Source organism: Saccopteryx leptura, chromosome 1, assembly GCF_036850995.1.
Source record: "Saccopteryx leptura isolate mSacLep1 chromosome 1, mSacLep1_pri_phased_curated, whole genome shotgun sequence".
NCBI lineage: Eukaryota > Metazoa > Chordata > Mammalia > Chiroptera > Emballonuridae > Saccopteryx > Saccopteryx leptura.
In genome coordinates this window covers 4,556,384-4,563,739 of record NC_089503.1, presented here as the reverse complement: position 1 = coordinate 4,563,739, position 7,356 = coordinate 4,556,384, and positions in this window count along the sequence as shown.

Below are 7,356 nucleotides of genomic sequence, written 5' to 3'. Positions count from 1 at the left end.
CTTCGAAACAGCCAAGTTCTCTCAGATGCCATAAAACGTAGTATAAACAGCTTTGCAGCTCGAAGCAGCGGGTGTCCCAGTTCGGGGGGTGGCGGGGGTGTTGCTAGGATATTATCTCTGCCGGGAAGTTCATCCGCCAAGTTTGAAGGCCGACAGTGTGGTGGAGAACAGAGAAAGTGCACATATCTGCATACAGTGAATGCCCAGCCTTGCCCAGGGTGCCCGGCTCTGGTGGGCGCCCGCAGGAGGGCGTGGCCGGGCCCTGGGGGTGGGGCCCTGGGGGAACGGCCCCTTCCCGCCCCGTGTGCTCTGAGATGGGTCCCTCCGTCCTGGGAGAGACCGTGGGATGGCCGCAGCTGAGGGCTGGGCAGACTCCAGGCTCGTTAGTGCAGGCGTCCTGGGCTGAGTTTCCGGCCACAGTGCAGGAATGGGAGATGTCCTCTCGGGGTCACTGGGGTGGCGGCCTCAGAGTTTGCCCTTTTTTTCATGTTGAAAGCCCGTGTTGATGGCCTGGCTGCAGTCGGCATTCTTTCCCCGGAGATAACGGAGGCACGAGGCTGGATGAGTGTAGGCTGGGACCCCAGGCAGCCGGGAGGGGGATGAGGGTGTCTAGCAGAGCAGTCACCGGCTCCCAGGCTGGGCCTGATCCCCAGACCCCGGTGGGGGACGGACCTTTCCCTCTTTCAGCTTCTTAGCTCAGACAGATGGGTGTTAAGCCATGGAGGGGTTCTTCCTCAGGACCTTTGCACATGCTATGTCCTTCGGCCTGATTTGTCCTGGTCTACCTTGAAGCCACATCCATGGGGCAGATCCAGCCCCTTGTTCAGGAGGCTCCCCCTCCACCAACACTCCCATGAGAGCAGGGATCACACTAAGCTGTAAGTGCCCCGTGCTGGGCTCTGTCCCTGGTGCCCTGAGCTCCCCCTGCCCATGTTCCAATGTTTGCTCTCCTCTGTATTCCGACAGCGCAGCCCAGAGCCCACAGCAAACCTTTCCTGAAGATAGAAAACGAGTGCGTTAGCCCAGAGGGGCCAGAGTGAGTGCCAGATTCACAGGGACCACAGGAACCCCAAGGTCAACCCACCACTGGGGTCTTCCCTCCTCAGCACTGGTGACGTTTGAGACCAGAACATTCTTCGCTCCGGGGAAGGGGGCGTCCGTCCTGTGCCCTGCGGGGTGTTGAGCAGCATCCCTAGCCTTCACTCACGAGAAGCCAGTAACATCGCCACTCCTAGTTGCGACAGCCCGATATTCCTCCCGACACAGCCAAGTGTCCCTGGCGGTAAAAATCCCTGTCCTCGTTCCCTGTCCTCATTGAGAACGACTGCCCCAGGGCAGCCACCTGTCCCTGGGAGGGAGGGAAGGAAGGTCTAGCCCGATGTCCAGCTCGGCCTCCCCATGTCCAGGGCCACTGGACAAGGCCGGGAGCCCAGGGCAGATGGGCCAGGTGCGCCAGGTGTGGGTGTCCCGAGAAGGTGCGAATCCGGCCCTGATCCCACCCTCCTGGGGCCTCCGCCCTCCCTCCACGGGCCTGCGACGGGATTCCTCAGACAAAACCCTCAGAAAATAAAGGACCTTTCCCGCAAAGAGGTGCAGAGACCCCGGACACAGGACTGGTTCTTCGAGGAAAAGACAGCAGGTGCCGGATCCTCGAGACCACCAAGTGGTCAGCACTTCTGTCCCAGGTCCAGATCCACACAGAGGAGACCTGTGAGAAGCCCTCAGAGGAAGGGCCAGGGCAGTGATGGGGGGGGGGGGGACCCGGCGGGCCAGGCTGCGCCCCACCCACCGCAGACCAAATCAGACCCGTGGCTGCAGCACTTGGTTTATCAAAGGAAGGAAAACGGTCAGTTCTGCAAATATCGCAATGTACCCATGTCTCCCCTCTGCACCCATACCACCCGGGGCCCACTGCGTCTCACCTGGACGACGGCCCTGCTTCCTAACTGCTCCCCCGCCCCCGCCTGCACTCGGACCACCCCCACCCACCCACCAAGATCCAGGCTTCCCTCAAACAGCGACCTGACCCGGTGGTCCTGTGGGTGACCTGCTTCCTGTCCTCCGTCCTCCTCTGCGGTCTCCGGATCGCAGCTCATGTGTCGCCTTCTGCAGGAAGCATCCCCTGGCCCTCCCTGGCGAGGACCAGTTTCCATGGGGCACAGCCTCGTGACACCTGGGACCTCCCCGTCTCTGTGGGTCCCGGCCGTCGGTTTTCCTTGCTCTGGGTGTTTCTGTGATTGGTGTCCGTCTCGCCTGTCGTAGCTGAGTCCCGTAGGGCACCTCACGGTAGGCAGGCCTCGGGAACTATTTGGTGGGTAGAAGAATGGATGAATGCATGAAGGAATGAATGAATGAATGGGCAATGAGGAGGGCTGTCTCTTCTCCAGCCACTGGCCCCTCAGGCCTGCTGGGGACCCGTAGAAACCTCCACAGGCTGGTGTTGGAGGGCCAGGACCAATCAGCCGGCAGGCAGGTTCCAGAGGTCCCAGGAAGATGCCGAGGATGAGCCCTGACCTACCCCAGAGTTCAGGCCACTGCTGACCCCAAGGACACCGCCACTTGGGTCCAGTCACTGCCAAGGCCCCGTGGACGTTGGGCGAGGCTGGTCTTGCAGGCGGGAGGCAGAGCCCGAGTGCGATCCTGTAAGAGGAGAAGTCTGCGTGTGGAGTTCCTGCTGAGCGTGGGGGGTGTGGGGGGGGGGGCGGGCTGCGCGGTGCAGGGACTGGATGACCCCACGGCGCAGGCAGAGGGCTTCGAGGACAGGATGCCTTGCTCTGCTCTGCCAGGCTTCCTCCCCGCCTCCCCGGGGGACCGGGCTGGAGGGAGGTGGCGGGTCTGCATGGAGCCATTTCCCACGCCGCCCTCCCGCAGTGCAGAGACCCGGTCCCACGGGGAGGCTGTTCCAGGGACTGACCCCGGCCGGACCCGGAAGCCAGAAGCCGGCGGCGCTGGGAGTCTCTCCAGAACAGCCCTGAGAGAGCGGCCGCAGCGGAAGACTCCCACTGAGAGGCTTGGGGCCGGCCTCCGTCCTCCGAGAGGCCGCTCTGCTCTGCTCTGCGCTGCTGGGGGGCTGCAGCAGGGCGGGGAGGGGCCCCACCCGGGTCCTGACCTCGGGACTGGGGAGGCCCTCCTGATTTCACACCTCTGGGCGTGTCACTAAGACTCAGGGAACTCACCCCCCACCGGGGGCACCCTTGGGTTCTTCCCGCGCTGGCACGGGGGTGAGTGACCACTCAGGACTGTGGAGTCGTCCTCCCTGCACGGCCCCTGGGAGGACTGAGATCCATCCTGGCGGGAAGGAATTGATGTTGGCTTGTGATGCGGAGATTCTCGGTGATGGTCACTTGGAATGTTTCAACCTCCTGCCAAGCAACCACGTCCCTGGAAATACCGACTCCCCTGGATAAATCCGTGGACACCTCACATCACAGCACACGGTCTTCCTTCCAATTCTCCCCCGCACTGTTTCTGCTCGGAGGCCTGTACCGGATGGGCAGGCCCGAGGGTCACATGCCTGAGCCACAGCGGTGCCTGGGAGCCACAGCAGAGTGCTGGCCAGGGGACCCCCGGTCCCAGCCCAGCTAGAAAGGGTTCAAGGAACAGTCCCCATCCCAGATGGGAGAAGGGGCTGGAGCGCTGCGGGAAACCCATCAGAATGAGCTGCACAGCGGGAAACCGATCAGAAGGAGCTGCACAGTGGGAAACCGATCAGAACGAGCATGCACAGTGGGAAACCGATCAGAAGGAGCTGCACAGTGGGAAACCGATCAGAACGAGCATGCACGGTGGGAAACCGATCAGAATGAGCATGCACAGTGGGAAACCGATCAGAACGAGCATGCACAGTGGGAAACCGATCAGAACGAGCATGCACAGTGGGAAACCGATCAGAACGAGCTGCACAGTGGGAAACTGATCAGAACGAGCTGCACAGTGGGAAACCGATCAGAACGAGCTGCACAGTGGGAAACTGATCAGAACGAGCTGCACAGCGGGAAACCGATCAGAACGAGCTGCACAGCGGGAAACCGATCAGAACGAGCTGCACAGTGGGAAACCGATCAGAACGAGCATGCACAGTGGGAAACCGATCAGAACGAGCTGCACAGTGGGAAACCCATCAGAATGAGCTGCACAGTGGGAAACCCATCAGAACGAGCTGCACAGTGGGAAACCCATCAGAACGAGCATGCACAATGGGAAACCCATCAGAACGAGCATGCACAATGGGAAACTGATCAGAACGAGCTGCACAGCGGGAAACCGATCAGAACGAGCTGCACAGTGGGCAACCCATCAGAACGAGCTGCACAGTGGGGGCTGATGGAAGGCTGCTGGCCCCCAGGGCCTGGGTGGCCAAGGTTCTCGCTGAGCCGACACCAGCACCAGCCAGGTGCCGGGGACAGGGCGCTGGGTCAGGCCTCCTCTGCTCAGAGAGGCCTGTGGTTGGGAGAAGACCACACCCCCAGGCCCTGCAGGAGTAGTTCACTGTTAGGAACCCCTGTCTGCTCTCTATGGGGCTTCCTGCTCCTGGGCTAGCAGACAGGATGTCTCTCCGGCAAAGTAGAGCTGTCTTCCTCGGTGCCCACCTACACCTTCTCCTGGGCCACCCCACCCCACCCCCAATCACCTCATCTCTTAACCAGGATCAGGCTGGCTCCACCCACCTACACCTTCTCCTGGGCCACCCCACCCCACCCCCAGTCACCTCATCTCTTAACCAGGATCAGGCTGGCTCCACCCACCTACACCTTCTCCTGGGCCACCCCACCCCACCCCCAGTCACCTCATCTCTTAACCAGGATCAGGCTGGCTCCACCCACCTACACCTTCTCCTGGGCCACCCCACCCCACCCCCAGTCACCTCATCTCTTAACCAGGATCAGGCTGGCTCCACCCACCTACACCTTCTCCTGGGCCACCCCACCCCACCCCCAGTCACCTCATCTCTTAACCAGGATCAGGCTGGCTCCACCCACCTACACCTTCTCCTGGGCCACCCCACCCCACCCCCAGTCACCTCATCTCTTAACCAGGATCAGGCTGGCTCCACTTACCTACACCTTCTCCTGGGCCACCCCACCCCACCCCCTATCACCTCATCTCTTAACCAGGATCAGGCTGGCTCCACCCACCTACACCTTCTCCTGGGCCACCCCACCCCACCCCCAGTCACCTCCTCTCTTAACCAGGATCAGGCTGGCTCCACCCACCTACACCTTCTCCTGGGCCACCCCACCCCACCCCCAGTCACCTCATCTCTTAACCAGGATCAGGCTGGCTCCACCCACCTACACCTTCTCCTGGGCCACCCCACCCCACCCCCAGTCACCTCATCTCTTAACCAGGATCAGGCTGGCTCCACCCACCTACACCTTCTCCTGGGCCACCCCACCCCACCCCCAGTCACCTCATCTCTTAACCAGGATCAGGCTGGCTCCACCCACCTACACCTTCTCCTGGGCCACCCCACCCCACCCCCAATCACCTCATCTCTTAACCAGGATCAGGCTGGCTCCACCCACCTACACCTTCTCCTGGGCCACCCCACCCCACCCCCAATCACCTCATCTCTTAACCAGGATCAGGCTGGCTCCACCCACCTACACCTTCTCCTGGGCCACCCCACCCCACCCCCAGTCACCTCATCTCTTAACCAGGATCAGGCTGGCTCCACCCACCTACACCTTCTCCTGGGCCACCCCACCCCACCCCCAGTCACCTCATCTCTTAACCAGGATCAGGCTGGCTCCACCCACCTACACCTTCTCCTGGGCCACCCCACCCCACCCCCAGTCACCTCATCTCTTAACCAGGATCAGGCTGGCTCCACCCACCTACACCTTCTCCTGGGCCACCCCACCCCACCCCCAGTCACCTCATCTCTTAACCAGGATCAGGCTGGCTCCACCCACCTACACCTTCTCCTGGGCCACCCCACCCCACCCCCAGTCACCTCCTCTCTTAACCAGGATCAGGCTGGCTCCACCCACCTACACCTTCTCCTGGGCCACCCCACCCCACCCCCAGTCACCTCCTCTCTTAACCAGGATCAGGCTGGCTCCACCCACCTACACCTTCTCCTGGGCCACCCCACCCCACCCCCAGTCACCTCATCTCTTAACCAGGATCAGGCTGGCTCCACCCACCTACACCTTCTCCTGGGCCACCCCACCCCACCCCCAATCACCTCATCTCTTAACCAGGATCAGGCTGGCTCCACCCACCTACACCTTCTCCTGGGCCACCCCACCCCACCCCCAGTCACCTCATCTCTTAACCAGGATCAGGCTGGCTCCACCCACCTACACCTTCTCCTGGGCCACCCCACCCCACCCCCAGTCACCTCATCTCTTAACCAGGATCAGGCTGGCTCCACCCACCTACACCTTCTCCTGGGCCACCCCACCCCACCCCCAGTCACCTCATCTCTTAACCAGGATCAGGCTGGCTCCACCCACCTACACCTTCTCCTGGGCCACCCCACCCCACCCCCAGTCACCTCATCTCTTAACCAGGATCAGGCTGGCTCCACCCACCTACACCTTCTCCTGGGCCACCCCACCCCACCCCCAGTCACCTCATCTCTTAACCAGGATCAGGCTGGCTCCACCCACCTACACCTTCTCCTGGGCCACCCCACCCCACCCCCAATCACCTCAACTCTTAACCAGGATCAGGCTGGCTCCACCCACCTACACCTTCTCCTGGGCCACCCCACCCCACCCCCAGTCACCTCATCTCTTAACCAGGATCAGGCTGGCTCCACCCACCTACACCTTCTCCTGGGCCACCCCACCCCACCCCCAGTCACCTCATCTCTTAACCAGGATAAGGCTGGCTCCACCCACCTACACCTTCTCCTGGGCCACCCCACCCCACCCCCAGTCACCTCATCTCTTAACCAGGATCAGGCTGGCTCCACCCACCTACACCTTCTCCTGGGCCACCCCACCCCACCCCCAGTCACCTCATCTCTTAACCAGGATCAGGCTGGCTCCACCCACCTACACCTTCTCCTGGGCCACCCCACCCCACCCCCTATCACCTCATCTCTTAACCAGGATCAGGCTGGCTCCACCCACCTACACCTTCTCCTGGGCCACCCCACCCCACCCCCCGTCACCTCATCTCTTAACCAGGATCAGGCTGGCTCCACCCACCTACACCTTCTCCTGGGCCACCCCACCCCACCCCCAATCACCTCATCTCTTAACCAGGATCAGGCTGGCTCCACCCACCTACACCTTCTCCTGGGCCACCCCACCCCACCCCCAGTCACCTCATCTCTTAACCAGGATCAGGCTGGCTCCACCCACCTACACCTTCTCCTGGGCCACCGCACCCCACCCCCAG